At 41.2% G+C, this 25,634-nt stretch overlaps 1 protein-coding gene and 1 long non-coding RNA gene across 3 annotated transcripts in view; both read right to left on the bottom strand.

Moving 5' to 3' along the window:
• The window catches only part of slc8a1b (solute carrier family 8 member 1b), a 165,856-nt gene that overhangs the window by 77,919 nt on the left and 62,303 nt on the right, over window positions 1-25,634 (bottom strand). The window lies entirely within an intron of this gene.
• LOC119495588 lies at window positions 3,453-18,541 on the bottom strand. Its single transcript, XR_005208523.1, has 2 exons — window positions 14,806-18,541; window positions 3,453-5,137 (listed from the first exon to the last, which is right to left on the bottom strand). It is a non-coding gene; the product is annotated as an uncharacterized LOC119495588 (long non-coding RNA).

The raw sequence follows: 25,634 nt of genomic DNA, 5'->3' as shown, positions 1-25,634 counted from the left end.
GGCCAGCCGCAGGCGAAGAACTAGAATCTCTGTGGACAATCGATGGCGTGTTATGTGACCCTGGCGGCTGAGGCTTTATTGGTGAACGATCAATGACCTCCAGTCTGGACTTACTGGATCATACAAGACTTATGGGATTTACACACAAGTATTTGTTTCGAAGGGCCTATTGGATTTCTCCAGTCTCTTGCAGCGACTGCCATTCTGAGCCAAGATGGCCGCCTGCCTCTCCCCTCAGGACTCAGGCAATTGCAAGCTGGCGCACGCATGTACACACACACATACACACACAGTGAATAAAGGGTACGTCATGTAAATGTTTGGAGAGATCAGAGTTTGCAAATGGGAAACAACATGCTGATGACATTTTTTCCTCTGACGTGACAGAAATAAATGATCATTTTAGGGAGCCATTACAGTCCAACACAAACATGTTCATTTATGCATCAAAAAGAGTTATAAAGAGTCGTAATTTGAAAGTGGAAAGGAGCCTTAAACACAATTAAATATGCAATTTTAAATCTCATGTTTTCATGGTGGTTTTGGGTAATTTTAGACTGAATCCTCTGAAGAAATTTAACATGAAGATTATTTTTCGACGTGTGTGATACACAATATAACTCTGTCCCGAACGTGTCACGTTTGACCGGTGAGTTTTAGATAAACGACAGGTGTTGTAGCCTACAAACAGCGAGGTCTCCCATTTTCCACTGTGACCCCAGCTGGGTGTGACCTTTGATAAACAGCAGCCAGTATTTAAGCCACGGCAAGACCGATGGCCTCTGCTTTCTCTGACATTTACAGAGCTGGGCTTTAGGTTGCCTCAGGCAAGACAGACAGACAGACAGACAGACAGACAGACAGACAGACAGGAAGAGAAAGAATGAGAGAGCATACTTTATTCTCTACTGTGAACCTGCGTTCACACTGATTTACTGTTTATCCTGAACACCTGCAGGTGATGTGAGATAATCCAACTGCAGCTACGGTATGTCACTGTAGTACACAGCTAGAAGGCAACAAGTAGTCACAGTACTTTGCTGCTTTACTATTGTATATTAGGGCTAGGACGATATACTTATCTCCTGATTCGATACTATCACGATACTTGGGTGCCGATTTGTATTGCAATTCCAAAAGAACTGCGATTCGATATTATGATTTATTGCAATTTTAGGGACTTTTACTTTAAAAAATCTCTTAATATATACAGTAAAAATGTTTGACTTTCAGCATGTATGTAGTCAGAGATGTCCTGCAGTCAAATATATCAGGAATTATGAAGCAACGTGTTTTTATAGCACCTCAAACATTCTGAAATGTGGCTATTTCAAGGTACAAATGTGGGACTTTTACTTGGGAATACCTCTAAATTGATGCAGCAAAAATGCTTGATTGTGTGTCTGTATGTAGTCAGAGACGTCCTGAAGTCAAATGTATCAGTCCTTGTCAGTAATTATTTATATATTTATAATAAAGACATTTTCCTCAGAAATTAGTGGTATTTTCCAAAAAAATAAATAACAAAATATATTATATTTTCCTTAAAGTTACAGTTGAGTCCTTGGTCGGTGTCTAGTGGTTGGGTAATTGTGCTGTAACTGGAATGAATCCAAAGTCAAAGACCCAAAGCTGTCACAGGTATGTTTAAAGCTACAGGTTTGTCACTTTAATGATTATTATTCCCGTCTGACAATATCTAGCAGGGCTTTTGATCCGTCCAGATGCTCATTAATACACATTCATATTCACTCTTTGAAGCGAGTTTGAGAGGCAAGAGGACAAATTTGACACTGCACTAGTTTTTTGAATCGCTTTGATTTCTGGCAGCAATGACGGCGGTGAAATATTCCATGAGCTTCTGTATTGATTAAGGCAGTGGAGCGTAAAAGTGGAGTTTGGGTCCCCTCGGGGTCACCGGAGGGAGGGAGGGATGGAGGGAGGGAGGTCCAGGCTGTCACAGGGTCAATGACTGATTCTACGCTATATACTATATATGACTTTGCCAGAAATTAAGCCAATCAGGGCATTTTACTGTAAACTGAAATCACAGGTCACCGTCTCAGTGTACACAATTCAACTCAAACCGTGAATCAGCAGCAGATGAAATCTGATTAAATGGGAGCTTTGAGGTCTAACACAGGGACGTTGATCGATGCAGGATTATAAATTCTAATCATTTAGTGAAAATGAAGAAATATGATCTGCTCCGTATATTCCTGTAGAAGCACGTTTCTTCTGGAGCACGGCGAGCTCACCTCCATGACCACACGCCTACACACCTGCACACACACACACACACACACAGATGGAGGGAGGAGAGATGACAGATTGTGTGAAAGAGAAATGGAGAGAGGTGAGTGGACAGAGGGAGATATAGAAAAAGAGAGAGGGGACAGATTGAGTGGGAGACAGTCTGTTACTGTGATGGATGGGTAAATGAAATCATTTGTTGATTTATTGATTGTCTGACTGGATTCTTGGTTGGTTGACTGGTGACTAACTGGTTGGGTTGGTGGCTGACTGAATAGCCTCCGACATCCCAAGCCTCTCTGAGACCCAGGCCAATTTGTTCCTGCTTAATTGATCACAAATATATAGTTTAAGTAATTTCCTAATTTTACATTTTTAGCAAACGTTACCCAAACAAGAGTAAATATACAATTTGACTATTTAAATTTGTTTTAACACCATTAATTTCTTTAACACATTATTGAACTTGTGATCTTTTAGGTTGTAGCACGCTTAGTTTTAAAGATAAAGTGAAGATACTGGTATCATATGAAACTAAAAACCTGAGGAATCCTTTGGTACCAACCATGTCATACTAGCTCGTTGCAAAGGAGGCTAAATAACTCTTCAAACTTGCGGTAAATTTTGGTGAGGAAAATCTGGCATGGCCATTTTCAAAGGGGTCCCTTGACCTCTGACCTCAAGATAGAAGATTATGATTTGAGCATATTATTTTATGCTAAATGCAGTACCTGTGAGGGTTTCTGGGCAATATTTGTCATTGTTTTGTGTTGTTAATTGATTTCTAATAATAAATATATACATACATTTGCATAAAGCAGCATATGTGTCCACTCCCATGTTGATAAGAGTATTAATTACTTGACAACTCTCCCTTTAAGATACATTTTAAACAGATAAAAAATGTACGATTCATTTGTGATTAATCGTGATTAACTATGGACAATCACGATTAAATATTTTAAGCGATTGACAGCCCTAGATAGTATTAACACACATTTTGTGCACTAATGCATATTTACAGCAGCAGCAGCTGGTGTATGCCGTTGTAAAAGGTCTGTGCTAATATAAGGCAATTTCGGCCCGTTCTCATTCCCAGGGTGTCAAATACTGACGCTTTGTCACGGCCGTCGACATGTCTCATGTTCACAACGTCAACTCACATTTGCACTTTAAAAACAGCAACTTTAAGCCCAAACATGTTGTTCTTTCCTAAACCTAACTAAGTGGTTTTGTTGCCTGATCCTAAGCAAGTGTTTTTGATTAATTCACATTAAGGACGTGTTTACTGAGACCGAAATGTGACACCGAGGGGTCTGACAAAGCGTCAGTATGTGACGAGTTGGGATGAGAACATGTCGGCAATTTAGGATATTTTTTGTCTTTTTGAGCACCTGCGAAAAGTCATACACTCAAAGAAGTGCTGGAAATCCCCCGAGCCTTATGAGATTCAATTTCATTTTTTTTCTTTAGGCGCAGGGACCTGCTGATTAAAGTTCAAGAGTTGAAAGGAGTCTTAACAAGTCTGGTTTTGGGAGGGCAGATGGTCAGGGCCAAGCAAAGTCTCTGGTCTAATCTGACAGAGAAAATGAGATGACAGCAAAAGGGACAGAAAGAGCAGAGAGAGTACTAGAGGGATAATTTAGTACTAGAGGGACAGAGAGTTAGATAGACAATTAGTTGAGACAAAACAAGTGGTTAGAGACAGAAAAAAACAAAGAGGTATTATCTAGATTAAAGAGCATGTACAAGTTTTCTCCACGTCTAATTGGTCTAGATTATTTCCTTCTATTGGAAAGATCAGTTTGAGTCAACATAAAATGATTTAGCTCGTATTTTTTTTGCAATTTCTCATCATAGAAACGGGTAAACAAACGTCACACATAACACATACGACACCACTAATGCTTTTTTTCCCCTCAAATTGCCAATTAGAGGAGTTATTAGTGCTCTCCATACTACTGGGAATCTGTTCGCTAAAGCTCTGTGTACATGCTGTCGGGTATAATCTGCACTTTAAGTCAATCACTGTGTTTTTATATCACGAAACAAGGCCTCTGGCTGTTGCGGCGGTGGAGATTATTCGGCTCTGAAACGTAACGTTCCCCGGTGTGTGTGTTATTTGTGTGTGTTTGTTGGGATGAATTTGTATCCTCACATTATCCTTGAAACTAATATCTGCTTATTGTCCCTATGATTATGCTAACAGGAGCTCTGCCTGCGAGTGCATTTAAATATTTGCACACTCCTGCGTACGAGTGTGTGTGTGTGTGTTCATATTCCACTGTCATATCAAACTCTGGTCGCATCTATTTTTCGCTGTGTTCCAGCGGTTTTTTGTTCCAAGCATCCTGAAGGAAAATTTTAACCCCAATCTGTCGCAGCAGATCCAGCACAGGTTTTCCACGGAGAGCAGCAGCTTCTGAAGCAGCGTCAGTAAAGCTTTCCTCTGCATACAGCTGCAGCAGAGCTTCAACAGGCTTACTGCAAGCTGTTTGATGTCTTCCTCTACACCTGACACAACTCTTTGTGTTTATAGGAGGCTGAAAACGGAAGACTTTGAGCACTGTTTTCCATTTCAATGTCTGTCAGCATGTTTACTGTGTGAGAGAGACATTCGTTATTGCAACAGAAGTTTATAATAACTGTTTCTAGTTGGTAGTTGTTGTGACAAAAACTGATCATCACTAGTGCTGAAGGATTTGGAAAAAATATCTAATTGTGATTATTTTGATTGATTACCCTTTGACCCTTCCTAAGTCCCGCCCCTTTTCGCTCTGTGCTCCAATAATAGTTGAGCAAGCTTATTACACGGCTTTGTTGAATACTCGATTCTGATTGGTCAATCACTGCGTTCTACGGTCTGTTATTTCTTTATAACAGACTCTGGCGGACCGTTTTTGTGTCAAATTATTGATTTTTTAAATAAGTAAAAGTGAAATAAATATTGCATATTGCGATTTTAATAAAATTCCGATTAATTTTTCAGCCCTAAGAATCAACATTCAAGTTATAGAAGAAGAGGAACTGAAGAACAAAAGCAGTTTTGGTGCTCATTCTTTTGATCCTCTGTGGCTCAAAGCTACAGATAGAAAATAGAAAGATGCCGTGTTAACATTCGCACAAATTTCAGTCAGTGAAAAAAACCTTTTTCTGAACATCAGCTCAGAAAGCAACAAATCAGAATAATGATATCATATTTTTGCTGCTAGGCAAAAAACACACATATCTAGAAACTGAAAAAAACAACCACTCAGTTTTTGAGTTTATCAAACTGTCTTTTTAAAGGATCTCATAAACCAAAGGATGCAGTCTGTCTACTGAAATCACCAACACATGGACTCTTCTACAGTTTGCTGTAATTGAACAAAAAGGGGCAGAAGCAGTGATTCTCTGCAGTCCCACTGGAAACTTTACCAGGACATCCTGTGTGTACATCATGTGTGTCCTTACACATTTTCCATCTATAAATGACTGTGTGTGTATGTATGTGTGTGTCTTTTTACACTTTCTGTTCACAAAGTCATAAAAACGGTTAAAAATAGTACTCTGTGTGTGTGTGTGAGTGTGTGTGTGGGTGTGCGTGTGTATGTGTCTGTGTGTGTGCAGGAACACAGTAGGCTACAGTGCATCTGTCATGTTAAAGCTCACTTAGCCTAAACATGGAAACTTTTCACTCACCCCCCCCCCGTCTGTGTGTGTGTGTGTGTGTGTGTGTGTGTGTGTGTGTGTGTGTGTGTGTGTGTGTGTGTGTCTCATATGGAAGCACTTGACACACACTGTCCTGCACATGCACACACACACACACACACACACACACACACACACACACATATATATACATATATAAAGAGGGAGAGGAAGGCGACTACGTTTCACATGTGGTTTATGTGTATTTGATTTAGTGAGGGATTCCCCATTAAACCATGACCCCTCCCCTCTCTCTCTCTCTCTCTACCACCCTTCCCCTCTCTCTCTCTCTCTCTCTCATCCATCCATCCATCCAGTAGCTAATCCAATCACCTCAAACCAACATCCCCTCTTCTATTATTCATAGAGGGGGATTTCACTGTAAACAAATATGAGCACACACACACGCACATGCACACGCACACACACATGCACACACACACACACACACACACACACACACACACACACACACGCACACACACACACACACACACACAGAAAGCTCAGGTTTGTGGTTGATATGAGAGAGCAGTCTGTGAGTCGATGCCTGGAGGTAGCAGCCAGATTATACACACACAAAACACAAAGCTAGTAAGATACAAACATATACGACAACACACACACACTTATCAAACACCTTTAGAATAACTACTTTCATTTCATTATTGCGTGACTGTAATATCTTCATTTCATAGTTAACTGAAAGAGAGACGGCATGAGAGACGGAGGGAGACTCTATGCCGCAGTGAAGCAATGCAGCAGCCTGAGCATGCAGCATGTGTGATTGAGTCTCTGTGTGTGTGTGTGTGTGTGAATGCATCCGCTCACAGGCATGTATTTATGTGTGTGTGTGGTGATATAATATTAATGCTCCCTGATGGAGTGTTGCACCAGTTCCACATCAAAGCAGAGCAGAGTGGGAAAACAGACAGTTACAAGCTTCTTAAACAGCACAACAAAACACTGGAACGGGAAGGGCTGAGTTTGTCCGTGTGTGCACGTGTGCATGTGTGTGTGTGTTATTTATGCCTGTAATGGCAGCGTGTGACTCAGAACAAGTGTTTTTAACTTTATATGACCAAACAAATAGGCCTGGAAAACCGATTCACCATGATTTCTAGAGATTCCTGTCTGTCCTGTTTTGCCTGTACACATTTTTTATCTGTTCAAAATGAACCTTAAAGGGAGATTTGTCAAGTATTTAATACTCTTATCAACATGGGAGTGGGCAAATATGCTGCTTTATGCAAATGTATGTATATATTTATTATTGGAAATCAATTAACAACACAAAACAATGACAAATATTGTCCAGAAACCCTCACAGGTACTGCATTTAGCATAAAAAATATGCTCAAATCATAACATGGCAAACTCAAACCCAACAGGTAACAACAGCTGTCAGTGTGTCAGTGTGTGTCAACGAAGACGACCCTCTTTTGACATCACATCCCAGGATTTACGGGCATTTGATATCCATTCTCTGGTGCAATCCACCTCCTCTCACTCCCTCCTGACGTCATTCAGTTTGTGTGAAACTAAACACGAAGCCGCGAATCAAGTCAAACTCCATTTTGTGATATTGCATCACAAGAATGATGCGCTCCATTTACAGCGAGTGTGTCTGTATACTGTACGAATCAGGACCAGCCTGTAATTTCACTACAACGATTTGCTCCATTTACTCTGACTCTCTGTTTGTGTGTGTGTGTGTGTGTGTGTAGACTAGTGAGGCAGGTTGTTCTGCAGTGAGAGCCTGAAGTCATGGAAAATATGCAGCTAGTTTACACTGCTTCTCTAAACAATGAGAAACTGACAGAAAGTGGGTGAGACACACACGGGGAGTGAGAGTGTGTATGGAAGTGCATAAGGAAAGAAAAATCTGTGAGTCAGAGGAAGAGAAGGAGAAAGGAGAGTGATGAAGAGGAAAACATCTTTTTATCGGCTCCGTCTGCCCTTCCTTGGCTGGAAAATCAGATTTCCGTTTCTGAGTGTGTGCGTGTGTGTGTGTGTGTGTGTGTGTGTGTGTGGCCTGTGTTAGTCAGCAGAAAGCCAACGAAAAGAGCGTAAGTCGTGTTTCCACATTTCCACACGTGCAACAGCCCGTGTAAGACCCTGTAAAGCAAACATCTTGGCGGTTCGCTGCTGCAAAGTCAGTTCAACTGCACAACATCTGTTACAAGCTGAGACACACAACTGTCACAACAATGCACATGACCGCTTCAATAATGACATTAAAGCTTCAATAGGCAACAAGGTTTTGCTATCTTTGGGCAAAAAATTCATAAAAAACTGTTTTATGACAACACTGTGGTTAACGTTTGGTTTGGTTAGACGCTACAGATCCGTGTGAAGTGTTTTAAATATTCAGGTTTTGGTGAAGATGCATGTTTTTGGGAAGTAGTGAGCATACCACTGGATAAATGAGACTTCGATTATACTGCATGAGTTGTGTGAGAGTTTGTAAACAGATGTTTTGATATAGTTTTGATGTTGTTGAACGCGGCCCGCATTTACTTCAATTCATCAAGACTTTTCTCTGTTTCATTATTCTTTGTTCACCGTGGAGGCATGCAAGAAAAATTACATTTTCTTCAAGAATTCAAGGTAACATGGGGTGAGTAATATACAAATGCTTATTCGTGGGTGAAGTATTCCTTTAAGGTTATAAAATGGGAAACAAAACAGCAGTAAAGTGCAATGTTTAGTTCCCCCATCCATCCACCAGACCTCACCTCTCCGTGGGCTTTCTGGCTCTAAAACAACAGCACACTATTTTTTTATTTGGCTCCCAACAGACAGGAGTTATAACTCCTCCGGCTGCTACGGGGCTTTGCCACCTGAAAGTTAACATAAGTCATTTTTGGGGGATTTGCTTAAATGACTGATGCTGTTGTTTTTCATGGAAAGAGAGTCCGACAAACACACACTTGAGACGCGTAGCGAGCAGCGAACTATTCATCCACTCCCAACAAGAGCTTCTGAACAAATTGATTTCACGGCTCAAACTGGAGGATAAATTCTCCTTGTTGTTCCTCTTCTTCTGGTATCTGAAGGACCCATCTGGGGCCGTCCAGCCCTGCTGCTTGTCTGCATAAACAGCTCCTCATTGACAACAGCTGACAATCATCCTGCCAGGCCATTGGCCAATTAGGACAGGGTTGCCATGGTTCCCGGCACACACTTGCGCTCTCACTTCTCACCTCCGACGGTGTCCGCCTACTCACGGCATGCTGGAGGGAGTGATGGGAAGATTAAAAGAGAACAAGAGAGAGAGAGAGGTGGAAAAAAGAAATGAAACACTTTGAACAAACCTGCAGATGACAGCAAAGATTGGATTCCTGCGTCAGAAATGTAATAGAGGAAAGCAGCAGTGAGGAGTACAGGCTGCCTTCACTACATCAATAAGAGGTGCAAATAGAGAAAGAGCACTTATTGTTATTTATTGGGCTTGTTTATCTACTGCAAGTTCCAACAAGACTGTGTTGTAATCTAAAAGATGTCATACTCTTAACTAGTTTTTAACTGCGTCTCGAGATAACTTCTGTTATGATTTGAAGCTATATATAAAAATAAATTGCATTGAACTGTCATAAGCAAGAGGAACAGATAGTCCCCATTACAATCCGCTCCCTACACCCTCCCACTCCGTGATGAAGTGAACTCCGTTTGTATTGTAGTCACACTCACAGCTCAATGAAGCACCTTCTTTAAGACGTAGGGTATAAATACAGCGAACACTTCGGGACAAACTTCCCTCTCTCCGGCAGGGAAATAAATATCAGAATCAGAAATACTTTATTGATCCCCGGGGGGAAACTGAGTTACGTTTAGCTCCCATTCTAATATACTGTATACATAAGAAAATGGTTATGCTGAAAAATAGGATCTATGCAAATAATATAAATGCATGCATAAATAAAAATGCAAGAATAGTGTAAATAAATACGAATATTTGTTTAAATGTAGTGTATAAATATACACAGTGTTGATGCCGGAGTCAACCAGATTATTGCACAGCTGAATTATTGCACTAAATTATTGTACTGTTAAGTCAGTATTGCACAGTTGAAGATATAATAAATGGTGGAATTATAGCTGCTGATAGGGGTAAATATATGTTGTATACATATGTATAAATATACAACAATTAACAATCTAATGAACATGTCTACTGTTTTCTAGTCTAGACAAGGGTATATTTGATCCTAAATACAATCTATTTGCTTTAAGTTGATAACGTCTGTATGACAATGAAGTAGAATAAATTAAACGTCTATCATAGTTTCAGCAGTTTACAGTAAATGTTTGTACCGGTAGTCACACGGAACTGACATTGGAGCGTGTTTGGTGACGAACACAAAACGGCATTCCACGTCGTCATTAAGGGCGGCTGGTTAAGTCGGCATCGATGCAGGTTCGCTGTTAGAGGGTTTCATAACCCACTTCCACTCCCTGCTGATTGGTTTGGGATGGCACTTAATATGGCGGACCCTCCACGCGAACGTGCAAACGGAGTGGAAGTGGGTAGAAGGTGGTTTGGAATTGGGCCATAATGTCGCTGGTGTTTTCAATTTGGACAAGGGTTAGGCAGGTTTTACTTCTGAAGGATTCCACGTTTTTTCTTAGCTGAATAGCAACAGCACCATATCCTGTCCTAAATGTCTAATATTTGAAAATAGGTACAAACAAAGCATTGTTACCGCCTCTGAATGACGGAGGAGTCCAGATCATTATTTAGCTTTTTATAGTACTGGAAACAACCGGTTTTGAAAACTGTCTATTGTGTTACATCTCCATCGTGTAATTTTGTTATTGTATTGAATTTTTAAAGTGTTGTATGACAGTTGATGGACAACCGAAGTCAGACAGCTTCTGCATCTTATACTGTGATTTGACACAAATAGGCATAATGTACCGGTTGAACTGACAAACACACACAAAAACACACACATAAACACACTCTAGCCATGTTTGATTGTACGCGCAAGTGTTCGAACAAGGAGACAAGCACGCACGTACACACACATTCCCTTCCCACGTAAAAATCCTGCCTCGAAGGAACAATCAATAAAATGCTTCTTAGATTCCTCAGGAGAAAGAGAGAGAGAGAGAGAGACAGAGAGAGAGAGAGAGAGAGAGCTTGTCTGACTGTTGTTCCCATTCCTCGCTCATCCAATCTTTGCTCAGCCTGGAGGAGAGAGATGAAGGAAAGATATTCAGGATAGAGAGGAGAAAGATGGGAGGAGGGAGCAGTGTTGAGATGAAAAGGAAAGAAGCGAGAGCAGAGGGAGAGAGAGAGAGAGAGAGAGGAAGAGCAGGATCAACACTAATGCTGAGAGACACTCATGGCACTAAGGATAGGAGGGAGGGATGCAAGGAAATAAGGGAGGAAAGGAAGGAGGAGTCTCAGTATCAAAGACCAGAAAGGATGGAGAGATAGATGAGCAACAAAAGAGAGCGAGAGAGAGAGAGAGAGAGAGAGAGAGAGGGTGGGAAAGGGACAGCGAGATCTGACCAAATTATTTGAGGAATTGAAGGAACGCAGGAGGAAAGAGAAAGAGGGAGTAAGATGGCAATGAGAGGGAAGATGAGAGGAACAGGAGGAGGGAATGGAGAAAGGGACGGAGTGAGCAATGAAAGAAAGACAGAAACTAATAAAAGTGAGTTATTAGAGGCTATAAGAAAAGAGGACAGAAAGAAAGGATGAAACCAGGGAACAAGAGAGAACAAGAGATGACAGCCTGATCAGACGAATGCAAACGGGCAGATAGAAGAAGTGAAGGATGAAGGGAGTGAAATAGGAAACGAGGGAAGGCAGAGAGAGAGAGAGACAAAGAGGAACAGGATTGAACTGAGGTGCCAAGGGAAGGAGGGAGGGAGGGAGAAGAAAAAGAAAGAGATCCAAAACAACAACAAAAATCGATGCAACGATGGGAAAAATGATGGAAGGAAAAAAGAAAAAGACAGTGGATACAGGAAAATACAAAGGGAAAAAAGAAGACAAGGTAAAGAGATAAGACCTGGGATATCAAGGATGAAGGGGGAGGTGAAGGAGGAGGTGAAGGAGGGAGAGATGGAGGAAGGGAAAGGAGAGCATGTGGATCAATAGTGATTAAGTTGGAGGAGAGCAAAGAAGGAATCCAGAGAGGCTGAGACGTTCACCAGTGGAAGAAACCATCATTAAACACTGTAAACAATGAGAGTGGTATCGTTCTTATCATCTCTCTTCCTCTGATTTACCTTCTCATGATGTACTTTTGAAAATTAATTAGTGAGATATTGAGTCTGACAGGGGGTTACAGTAATCTGCTATGCTTCATGGTGGAGGCTACTTGCTTGTTCCACTCCAGCGAGGCTTGATTACCAACTGAGCAAAGTGGAAAACTGCCCCAGGGCTCCAACGTCTCAGGGGCCCCGAACGCTCCCAGTTCACTGCATATCAATGGTGATTTAATCACCAGCAGATTCATTAGCAGCACGTTCTCACTCCCAACTACGAACGCTCGGTCAGTGGCCCTCTACGTCTGATATTGACAGACCGAGGCGCCCTTTAGTTTCAACTAACTCCAAAGTAAAAAAGTAAGTAAGCCTATATTGGAATTTTATTTTGAAAAGATGTTGTATGCACGTAACAAGCGGAAACTGTACGTTTCCTGTGAACACGGAAGTTTATTTTGAAAAGACACTGTATGCGTACAACGATCGGAAACTGATCCACCGTCCCCGACAACTGAAAACGGACGCTAGAGGAGATCCTAGAGCGTCATAGTGTGAAGTGTAGAGCCACTGACCAAGCGTCGGTATTTGACGAGTTCGGACACTTTGCACTATTAAAGTACAATGTCAACGGAGCTGAGTCCTGGATCTAATCTAGTGGCCTTGTCTTGCAGTGGGGTCCTGTGTCAAAATCGTATTTATTTATTAATTATTTGTTGTTATTTTTATTCTAAAGATGATTCCAGACCCTTGAAAATATTCTCCCTCTCTCTCTCTCTCAACACATAAATGTGCCGTATACATCAGTTCAGAGAAACACCTTCTGAAACATTCATTACAGCCACTACAGATCGCTCAGATCCGCGTCAGGGCCATCCATCATTTAAACCGGGAACCAGCGGCACATTCTCAAGATGGATGTGTCAATTTCAGCAAATCTGAGAGGGCAGCTAAGGACGCGACGGTGGTATGTGCTGTTTTACGAGGACACAGGTGAATTCAAAACACAATGGCCTACGTACAAGCCAGGAAAGAATCATGATCATCTTTCTTCCCTCTAACAGGTCACGTCTCTCTGCAAACATGAATCCTCCCATTAGGGATTCTAGTAGATTCTAGTTGAAAGTAGGTTAATCAGACGCCCTCATCATGCGTCTGTCATACTGGTTTAAAATAGAGGCCGTTACACACCAATCATGGACCTAATTGGACATAGTGTGATTCAGGATGCACACACACACGCACACACTCATATGCACGTACACTTATCTATTAAAATATTACCCGGCAATCAAGAAGTTGTAACCATTTATCCGAGTGCTCTGCTTTCCAAAAGTAGCTTTTAACCTCATTTAACACAGACACACATTTTCTCCCTGTCTCGGGCTCTCTCGCCATCTCTCACACATGCACAAACACACACACACGCACACACACACTCACACAGTTGTGCTAGTTTGTGGCTAATTGGTTCTCCATTGATTGCTCTGATTGGTCACTAAATTAAACCATCCAGTTTCCAGTGATTAGAGCAGCTGCACGGCCATTCGTCATGCTCCCGACACCCACACACACACACATACGCACACACACACACACACACACACACACACACGCGTCAAGTGCCATGAAGCTGTATAACAAGTTTTGAATTGTGCAATTACTCTAACGGGATGATGAGTATAAACCGTCACTTTAAGACACAAACATCCTCCTCTAAATATTAAAAATGTGACCCAAACAAGATAAAGACACAGTGTGAACAACAACAACAGCTTATTTACCCACAATGCACTGGGGCTGTGGGACATGTGTGACACGTCAGATGCAGAGTTGATGCTGGAGGCATAGATTCCCAAAAACTTCAGCTTCAACATAGACTCTAAACTGCACAAACACATCAACACACTCACACACAGACACCACCGTGGATATATGAATTATGAATTCGCAGAGTGGCCAGATGAATAAAAGATGACAGCGGAGGCGTAGCGGAGGGACCTGCACTGTCATACGTTACTAAAATCAAAACCGTAGCCGGGATTTCCTCGTTGCCTCCGTGTTTATGGGGAAGTGTCAGAGCGCGGCCGGGCTGCTTTCCTCTGAGGACTCTCAGTCTATCTTTAGTCTGCAGCCCTCTGCTCCGGTCTGCTCGGCTGTCAGGTAGCTGTGCTGCATGTCCAGCTGATCAGAAGGATCTCAGAACGCCTGAAGGCTAGTTGTAGCAACACTTTTTTTCTTGCACACTGCAAGACGTGTGTGTGTGCAATCATGCCTAGTCTGTTTCATCACTCTTAACCACTGTGGAAAAGCTGTCTTTGTTTGTGTCTTAATTTTAAAAGGAATAGTTCCACATTTTGCTTCCTTGACGAGACTTAGATCTCTCTCAGATCTGTCTGTTCAATATGAAGCTGCAGCTAGCAGCCACTCAGCTCACTAACTTACATGTTGCAGTTTTATAGGGCCTATGTGCTGGACTGTTTCTTGGCCGGGACTTCCATGACGACAAGATGGATTAAACAAACACTGTGCTAATTAGCTTTATTACATGGCTTTGTTAAAAACTTGATTCTGATTGGTCAATTACGGCATTGTAAAGTGTGTTATTTTCTTTTGTAACAGACCGTTGCTATGTATGACAGACCGTTGCTATGGGCGCAGTTCTGATGACGAACTCTGGCGGACCGCTTTTGTGTCAAACTATTGATTTCCTAAGTAAGGAGCCGTGTAATAAACAGGATAATGTACAGCTAGCAGGTCATTGTTGTGAAAGAATCCTTTATTTTATCACATTATCCCTTACTTAAAGGTGCTGGTAGGCTGATTTAGCTACTTTTGGACAGAGCCAGCGTAGCTGTTTCCCTCTGTTTCCAGTCCTTATGCTAAGCTAAGTTAAGCGACTGCTGGCTCCACCTTAATATTAGACAGACGGATATGAGAAAGTAAATAAGTGTAATTCGCGAAATGTCAAAATATTATTTTAGGCAAAACTAACACTGCCGTGAAAGAGCAGATATGCCGCAACGATTTTTGTTTGGATTAGGAACACAGTTGCAAAGTGGGTGACAAGTTAAATCTTTTTTAGTGTACAGCAGAGGGTATATTTTTTTCGCTCTGAACCAAACAACCCACCGGTGGATGTGAAAGGCAGGTTTTCTTTTTAAAGAAATCGCTACTTCATTTATCATAAAGCCAGAAACTGTAAAAAACAAAAATCATCATTGGATTTTTAAATTTCCAATGGCCCTTGAACAAACCATGTGTGACGAACGCTTCAGGTAAAAATAGCCAAATCTAAGCTTAAAATAGTGACATTTCATCAAAATCACATTATTCTACATGTCTCATTTAAAATGTTGCCAAAAAATAAACCATTAGCACGAACCGGATCCTGTAAAAAACATTAAATTCTAAGTTCCTGAGCGCAACTGGGAAGCCATGTATGATTTGCCTGAGACCAACAGTCACGTGACAAAAAAATCGGTGAAACTCAAACTGAACTGGATTACACGGAGCAGAGAGGGGAGAGGACAAGATAAGCTGTAAGTATGGGTTGTAACCATGTAAATAGTTTACCTTTTCTTTCTTTTACGGCATTATAATTGTGTTATACTACACAAAAGACATGTTTGAGTTCTCCCTACTTCTACTGTAGCCATGATTGTGCTGTTTCCATAGGTGCAGGACTTCAATGTAGAAAAAAGAAATGAGAGAGAAGCGAGTGAAGAACGAGGCCACAGTGAGTAATATGTGACAGGTGCAAAAAAGGCCCCGAGGGTTAAATCCAGGTCGAGAGAAGAGTCTTGGATTCTGGAAATACCTTGCAACAATACCTTGTGGTTAGCTATTGTTAAACGACCTTCTGGGTTTGTCAGAGATTGCATCATGTGTCAAAATCACCTGGTGAACGCATCATTTCAGCAGCGTCAAGAGTGTAACCCAGCAGATCTTGAGCTTATTCAGTGCTATTGTTTCCAGTACTGTCAGATCAGAGTGTAATCCTGCACAGAAACCGTGTAAACCTCACGTCACTGACTCGGGTTACGTCAGAAAAAAAAAAAATAACATGTTGACAAAAACAACAGATTCTTTATTCCCGGGCTGTTTGTGAATGTAGAAGATTAAGAGAATTCACATCTGGCTGACAGAGAGAGAGAGATAAAGGGGGGAGCTGAAGGAAAAAGATAAAGCAAAGATCACACAGAGATGAACAAAGAAAATGACTAATCATTCACGTTGTTGGTGGATTTTCTTAACTTTCTCAACTAATATTATTTTTGACACGAGAGTCAGATCAGTGGAGCTCGTGTTGAGGCAGAGGGATGAAAATGAACAGAGTGACGGGGGGAAAGATGAACACAAATTGAGGGAGATGCTGAAGGAGGATCAGGTTGACAGACTGTCTCAGTGTTTCTATGTATGTGCGGTTCAGCCCGATGGACCCATCTGGTCCTCAGAGAGAAGCTGCAGGCGGATCCGAGTTTTAATGATCAACCACAGGACACTCTGACCCTAAATACATCCATCCCAGCGCTTTACAGTGCACATCAGTCCACCAAATATAAACCTGCAGGGTAAAGGTTATTTTTAACTTAATGCCCTCCACATCTACTGACTACTGATATATTACTGAGGGCTACACCTTACGCTTTATGATGGAATATTCTCCGTTGTTTAACATTTATAATGGCTGTACATGTGTGGAGAGCAGCCCTGCAGTGGTTCCAGGGAGTACATTAATGACTCCACTAATGTACGTTTATTATGTAGAGACAATTAAGTGTTCATAGCTGAGTGAATCAATGAATTAATTCAAATGAATAAATGTCTTAATGTGTAGAAGACTGAATAAGTTGAGGAAGTAGCAAGAAGCATCAATAACAAAATGGTAAAAGGAGTAAATTAATGAAAGAAATAAGGGAAAATAAATGAATAATAAATTATTGTAATAATCCATATATGAATGTATGGATGAACACATGAATTGATGATGAAATAATGAAAGAATCAGTGAATTAAAGTCATAAACGGAATGAATGAACACATTATTGTTGTTGCTAAATGAATGAATGACCAATTAAAGGACTTAATAAATGAATGAACATGCATGCTTCAATGAAGAAACGTAGAATGGATAATGATCTGAATGAGCAAGTGAAATAAAAGGATGAGTAAGTGACTGGCAAGCAAATAAATGAGTTAGTTGGAAGGAAAACCTCCGAATGAATGAGCAGCATTACCAAACGTCTCAATGCCAGCTCCCAGGGTTTAGTGTGAGTGTGTGTGCAGTGGAGAGACACACACACACAGACACACACAAACATCTGGCCGAACATCTGCCTTTCAACAAGACAAGAGGGACATAAATACCAAAGAGAGAGACAGAGGTTAGAACTCTGACCCTGACTGTTATGAAATGACGAAAAAAAAAAGTATTTTCTTTAACAAATCCTAATTATAACCGACTAAATAGTGTTTAGTAGCTTCATTATGTGTCTGTATATTGTCGTGCACAGAGATCCACCAGCACAGACTGTTAAGAGCAGCGGACTATAAGCTGAATGCACATATGGTGACATCACTTCCTGTGCTGTATGGGATTTAAACTGACTGCTTAGACAAAGCAAATAGAGCTGACTCACAGCAGACATTTGGAAATGTCACAGCAGGAGAAGCACAGGTGTGATTAAAAAAATAAAGATTTAGTTTTGCATAGCACACGCTGAGTCAGACTCACGGCTGACTGGAACCTTTAAATGTTACTGAGCCATCTTATTGTAATTAGTTACACCTGCTGCTGTGACAAGACAAAATCTCTGCTGCTAAAAAAAGGTCTATGGGGAAACTTTCACCAACAGAGTATACGCTGAATCACTGTTACATGATGGAGATGTTTAATTAATGTAGCACATTAGCTAACTATGTCCCATCTGTACATATGGTGTGTATGTAATTCAGCAGGGAGTGGGAGCAGAGACACAGAGAGGGAATGGGGGGGTCTTCTTTAGGGCACAAGGCCGTGACAAGCAGCAGTCACAGGAGAGAAAAGTCAGACAAATTAATGGTGAGGGCAGCTACAGCACAGCTGGAGCGGTGCTACAGGCTCTCTCTGTGTGTGTGTGTGTGTGTGTGTGTGTGTGTATGTCTACACAGTGTGATGGGCCAGCCCCTTCTCAAAGCGTGAGGTTTAAAATGGGGACATAAACACACAAACACAACTGTTGAGCTCCAGATTGCTATGCTGCACAAGTACGACAGTTTCCACCAATCACATCTCCCGTCTCCAATCAGTGTTCGCTCACCCCTTAGACTGTATGTAAGAAGTGGACGTAGTCACCGTGACATCACCCATTGGTTTGTGGACTGCCGTTTTGAAGCCTTGAATTCTGCATTTTGTCCATCACCATCTTGGTTATTTGCAACCAGAAGTGACAGGAGAGGGCAGAGCTAAGAACAACCGAACGCTGAATAAGGCGTTTTTAGGCGACCGATATGTTACAATTAACTTTCATGAACTGAAAACACACTGTGAAAGGGTTAAAGGTGTAAGATGAAAACACTGTGGTAGCGACCTGTCAATCATAAGGAAGCCACGCCCTAAATCATCCCCTGCTTTATGGTCTATCTGACTCTAAATGGGACCATAATTTACTAAATGAACATCATGCTGTATTGAAGAAGACTTGAAACTAGCGATTGAGACCATAAACTCATGTTTACAATGTATACTGAGGTAATAAATCAAGTGAGTAGTAGGCTCATTTTCTCATAGACTTCTATACAACCAGAGGAGTCGCCCCCTGCTGGCTGTTAGAAAGAATACAAGTTTAATGCACTTCAGCGTTGGCTTCACTTTTCAGGTTTAGTTAACTGCTGTCTGACGGGCCAGAAAATACAATGCTTTTATATGTTGATACAGAGGGTATGGACAAAGGGCATATTTAACTGTACATATAAAAGAAGACTCAAGTGTAATAAAGTGGATTTACTATTTATAAAGCTGCTCTACTTGAGGAAACGCAATGATGGAAAGAAAGAAAAGAAAGTGAGTGAGCGTATATTTCTACAGGAGGTAAAGAGTGTGTGAGGGGCCGCAGAGTGTACACAGTGGAAACTGCGGGCCCCTTATGTCACTGTGTGTGTGTTTAGTTTGCACTGCAGCCTACACACACACACACACACACACACACACACACATATATATACAGTATATTCTCTAGTCCAGACTAGGTTATTTATGTCTAAAACACACACACATGTACTGGGGATCTGTAGTCTTTCAAGCTATTCAATTATACAAATTGCTTTGCTTCAGCTACGGTCCGTTAACTTTTCCAACAGGGAAATGACATATGTTTGCAAACATGCCAAGCACTGTACACACACACACACACACACACACACACACACACATACACACAAAGGCACAAAAGACAGCTGGTCCACACCGACCTGTGTTAAGTCATGACCTCACATAACAGACACTCATACACACTTACACACCATCTCTTGGTTACTAGGGCTGTGAATTGGCAAGAATCTGGCGATACGTATCATGATACAGGGGTTACGATTCAATATATCGCGATATATTGCGATACTGTAAGCAAGGCGATATATTGAGATTTTTAAAGTCTAATTTTAGGAAAACGGAGAACACACTGCCATATGAATAAAATCTTGGTAACTTTGTATTTTGTTATGCAATCAGAACAGTGGGATCTGCATGTATCACAGTCCCTGTAACATCATAGCACTACTTTGAGAGGACACATACACTGAGAGGGTGCATCTCTTTGCAAATTAAATAAATATAATCTTTGCATGTAAACTATTAATTGAGAATCAATACAGTATCACAAAACGTAATGATATTTTCTTACACCCCTGTTGGTTATGTTAAAGGTCCCATATTGTAAAAAGTGAGATTTTCATGTCTTATATTATAAAGCAGGTTTAAGTGATATATAGATACTGTAAAAGAAAATCACACTCGATCCATAGGTAAATACACGTATTCAGAAACTGTGCGTTTGAAACAAGCCGTTAGGATTTCCGTCCATTTGTGATGTCACAAATCTACAATATTTAGACCATTTCACAGTTTTAAACGTAAACATACTTAAATAAGTCCCAGTTTATTTCCTGTTGCAGTGCATGTGAATGACATCAGCTGACAGGATGTAAACATGGACCCAAAGCTGTTTCCTAGCAACGCAATCCTGTTGCCATTCCGTTGAAATGCGCTAAAACGGAGCGTTTTTCAGACAGAGCGTGAATACAGGTACATTCAGACAGACAGTATGAGAAAAATAATGTGTTTTTTGAACATTAAAGCATGTAAACATGTTCTAGTAGAAACCCCAAATACAAGTATGAACCTGAAAATGAGCATGATATGATCCCCTTTAATGTCAATATGCATACAGACAAACTGAGCAGACCACATTATGGTTCTACGTTGTTTTCTTATTATAGCTGTAGTGTTATTGCTCTTAGTCGGGCCTTAGTTCAGCCCGGTTCCCACTGCAGGGCCAAACAGACCCAAACAATGCTCATTCATCAGCCAACATCAGACCAGCCGAAACTTAGCAGGAGGGCTCTCAGCCTTGCAGGGCCACAGAGAGCTAATCACGCTTTACTCTAGGGTTCATTAACGGAGCCAAAAGGGGGTTCTCGCTTTAACTTGGATTCCAGCTAAACAGTCCTCATTAAGCCTGGTTGAGACAGGGTCCTCTGCGGGAACAAAGAGGAGCAGCCGGAGAGGGCGAATGCTTATTATTAATTCACCATAACACCACAGAATGGAGCTTCTTCCAAGCTTGCTGTCGCTAAGTTTCCCAACACAACTAGCCAACGCTAACTTATTGTCGTTTAATCTCCTGCTTCTGTGTCTTTCATCTCCTTCCTTGTCACCATATGGGCAAATAACAACTCTTCTGTCATTGTCACCACACACACACACACACACACAAATAGTTGTTGCATCCTGTCCCCTGATAGTCTGATGAGAACGTCTTGTGATTTGTGGGTAGAGAGAAACAGAGGGGAGAAGGAGGAGAGGACAAACAGCACACTAATCACTCCATCGCTGTGGGAATGCCACCATTCGAGGGTGAGCTGTTATCCTGCAGAGCTGCAGATATGTGCATCTATGATTATGTATACTTTCTGTGTATGATTTATGAATGTGAGAGAACAGTATATATTCATTTATGTATACGTGTTATAATCTCTCCGGCAACGTTGCTTTGATTGAGATAAAAAAAGTCTTACAGCGAGGGAGAGATAGAGGGCGAGGTAGAGACTTGCAGAAATGTCAGGGAGATTAGTAGAACCATGTAGAGGTCTGATAGTGCTGATTCAACAAAAAGCTATAAAGTCAGAGTTTTAAGGGGAGCACCGGGCTGCAGAGATGGAGGGAGTGTGAGAGAGAGAAAGGCAGACGTAAAAATGAATGGGAGAGAGGTGAAGGGAGGATACTACTTTTTTATTTGCCTACACTGCAGTGGAAATTATCCTAAAATGACCTTTTTGATTGCAGTCATGATCCTGGTCTCGTCTGAAAGGCAATTCATTGTAATTTACAATATGAAAACAGTGTTGCCAGACCAGATTGCCAGTTTCCAGCACAATCACAATTATATAAACCAGCCCAAATCATAACCTCGGCAGAAACCCGTTTAAAACCCTCAGACCATTACATGTGCAATCGAAAACACATCATAGAAAGCTACACATCTGCATCAAATAACCAAATATAAAATGTTAGATAAAGAGGTTATTGCACAAAGAGTTCAGTTGGACAACCAAATACGCAAATTACCATGTTAATGTCAATGATGATGAGGTCAAGGTAAGTCCCTTATCCATAACGAAGACTGGATTCAACTCATGTCTAGCACATGTGGAAATTGCATATTGGTTTACTACCTCATTTAATTTTAACTTAAAGACAAATTGTAAATTGCACACTTTTCTAATATATAGCATGTCATTGCACACTTTGCTATTGTATATAGTATGTTATTGGTATTCTATGTTCATATTTTCTAAGCTAGTTGTAGTAGTCTTATATATTTATAGTGTATTGTAATATATTCTTTATATTGTGTATACTATAGATATTATCTCTAGTGTTGATATGTATATTTATTGTATATTTATTGTTCCCGTGCATTGTCTGGATAACCTGCTGCTGTGACACAATAATTTCCGTATTTTGGATCAATAAAGTACATCTATCCATCTATCCATCCATCCATCAATCTATCCATCCATCCATCCATCCAATATTTCTCAAATTAAATAGAGTAATAATGTGAGTGAGTAGACACAACAAAGTTTACTGAACGTGTTTCTGTGTTTTCGACCATAAAACAACAGCTTGTTTGTTAATATTGTTTTTCAAAACCCCGTCAAATGTTAACAAAAGCAGCCCAGATTTCATCAAACGTAGCCCAATTGGTTGGAAACCGATCCAATCTAACAACACTGTATGAAAACTGTTCTTCTCACCTTCAAATTATTTTACTGTTCTGTTGTAGATCAGTTTTCTTTATAGGTTGATTAAAGAAAAAGGTAGAAGTCATAAACTACAACTGTTATCATGAGTGGGTACATTCAGGTATAAACATAGCCAGATATATATAAAAAACAATTTCAATGAATTTGTCTGCAGTTTCCGGTGTATTGTTTTGGTGAAACATAATCCAATCAGTGTGCTGAGTGCCTTGGGAACATGTACTGTAAAGGATGGGATTAGTAGGGGGCATCTTTATTATGGGAAGCATTTTCACCACACTGCTGGTTGGACACCATTTTCATGGCTATCACGGATGCTCTGAGCACACAATCATAGAAAATGCAGCAGACTTCCCTACGTGTTGCAGACTGTTTGTTTGCTGTCCTCCCTGGAGTGCTCTCCCTCCTTCTCAGCCAGCCTCTACCTAAGAAAGCGGCTCATCTGCAGCAGGTAGTGCATTATGTAAGCCGGTGGTGGGGGATGATTAGCAAAGATTAAGCTGGCACACAGAGAGACAGCAATGGCCAGAGGTGAGGAAAACACATGACAGAAAGCTATATGGGAGAGGAAATAAGGTTTGGATCTTGTATCACTGAGGCCAAAACAATGATGGAAGCATTCAGACAGTAACGGAAAACTCAATTTGCTGCAGTGGACCTCAGTAAACGGGACAGAATCCAGTCGGATCTGCTCGACAACATCCTGATCTGGGCCGTAATAGAAAACAGCCGAGAGGACGGAGGTTTATCCAGAAGCCAGCTCTGCAGAATCTTAGTCCAAGAAAAAGCACATAGATGCAATCTGGATTTAAAAACCTCTCTTTCAATAATTTACATTTCATATGAATCCATTTATTGATTCATAAGACTTTAGCCCCAAGATGCACTCAGCATCGTAGAGATGTTCCAATACCATTTTTTTCCTTCCCGATTACGATACCGGATACCGATCCAGTGATACCAGTGAGTTAAAAACACCTCACTGTTTTACTGGTGGGATTTTCCAGTGTAAAATATTGCCAAAGTTCTGACATTTTGCTAGCTCTTTCTAACGTTACACTCTCCGCTAACACCTGCCCAATCAGTACTGCACATGTGCAACTCTCTGTAGCTGCTCTTTATCTACTTCTATCATCGATTTCGGATGCAGTAATTGTTTTTTTGCCAGAGCTGATGATGGAAGTAGTGAATGAAGTCACAATTCTCCCGTATTTCTCCCGATTTATTCATTTTCACACTTCTTTTCCTTTTCATTATCTCAGCCTGTTTCTGGAACTGAACAGTGTGTATAATCCCTATACTGTTTCCTCCCGGACGACAACACAGCTACACCAACTGTCGTCTCCTGGCCGAAGAGAGAAGTCTATGCTCACGACACAGCGCAGTTTGAGCCCATGTTTAAGCTGCGCTCGCCACAGCAAAGTTGGGCTTTGCTCGATGCAACGAAAAGCCTTTTTTGGCGCAAACCAAATGGAAGTTCCGGGTTTCAGAGCGCAGTGGTGCCGTTGTTCCGTTGTGTCTGAAAGGACCTTCAGTGAGTGAGAGTAGGAGAGAGAAATGGAGAGAACTAAGAGAAAGAAATACTCAAGAAGGAGCAAAAATAAATAAAAACAGATGAATATTAGTTTGTGCCAGAGATTCACACGCCAAGTTCACACCAGAGGGGTGAATTATTCCGTTTTCTTTCCTGGGAGTTAAAAGTAAAATTAAAAGTTTAACATAAAAATGCTGTTACAGTGTACTTATTATTTTGTTATTTTAGTTCTTTGAAAGTCACCAGACTGCAGGAAACAAAGTCACTGAGACCTTCTGGGGGAGGACCTCCAGACCCCCCGCTTTGGATTTCATATGCTCCCTTTTTTTAAGGTCTCAAGGCAAGTATGCCAATCGGGTAGGATGTACAGATCAGGTAGTGTGTGATACCGCGTTGTTGTTGTTCCTGTGTAGCGTAAATGAGCTGATAAATAATATGATACCGTGATCGGATCGGCGCTTAGATTCTCCGATATTCCATCCAGCATTTTTGGCTGCATCAGTCATTTTCGGTATCTATACTATATTCATACTACTACAGTGTACTGCCTGGTTTGGTCTGTGTATCTCTGTTCAGCGGGGCCAATTATGTTTAATTGGGCAGCACGCACAGACACAAGAAATGTTTAACACATAGGAAGGCGCACAGAAAAACACACACATAAAGAGATGCCAAAGACGCACATTAAACATTCTGCAGGCCACCTGAGACAAGATGATTTATCTGCAGCTAATGTGTGTGTGGTTGTGTGTGTACACTGGGACCTGTTAAGTAGGTCACACATTGCGCTGTTTAATAAACATCCTTTAAATGACTTAATTTTTTTCACTTTCCCTCTATTTTTTGTTGGGATGTAACACTCATGCATGTATGCACGTGCACACAGTTTGAACAGCAGCTTTATGCTGAGCACTGTCATTTTTCCTCATTAAGATCTGCCATTAGGAGCTTTGCAGTTGTGTGTGTTTGCATGAATCTGCACTTGCGCACATGGACGTGTGTGTGCGTGAGTGTTTGTGAATCTGGTAAACACCCACTGAGCCCTGAGAATTAGCATATTAGAGGTCAAATCCATAATACACCAAGGAGGCTGGAGGGTGTGTGTGTGTGTGTGCGTGTGTGTTCATACTTTTCGAACCCCTCCTGTGATGCAGACTGTGCTCTAAAGATTCAAGCCTGCAGGAAACTGTGTGTCTCTCCGTGTGTGTGTGTGTGTGTGTGTGTGTGTGTGTGTGTGTGTGAGCCTGATGCTTGCCTCCTTTCCTCGTTAATGATATGCCTGTTGCATCAGACATACACACACACATGCAAAAGTCAGTCATGCCCACACACATACACACACACATGTGCACACTGTGAACTACGGACAGAAAGACTGTTTCTCTGAGGAATTCCTACCAGCTGTTGTGGA

This window comes from Sebastes umbrosus, chromosome 10, assembly GCF_015220745.1.
Source record: "Sebastes umbrosus isolate fSebUmb1 chromosome 10, fSebUmb1.pri, whole genome shotgun sequence".
NCBI lineage: Eukaryota > Metazoa > Chordata > Actinopteri > Perciformes > Sebastidae > Sebastes > Sebastes umbrosus.
The sequence above is the reverse complement of the archived record's forward strand: the minus strand, read 5'-3'. Positions and strand labels throughout refer to the sequence as shown.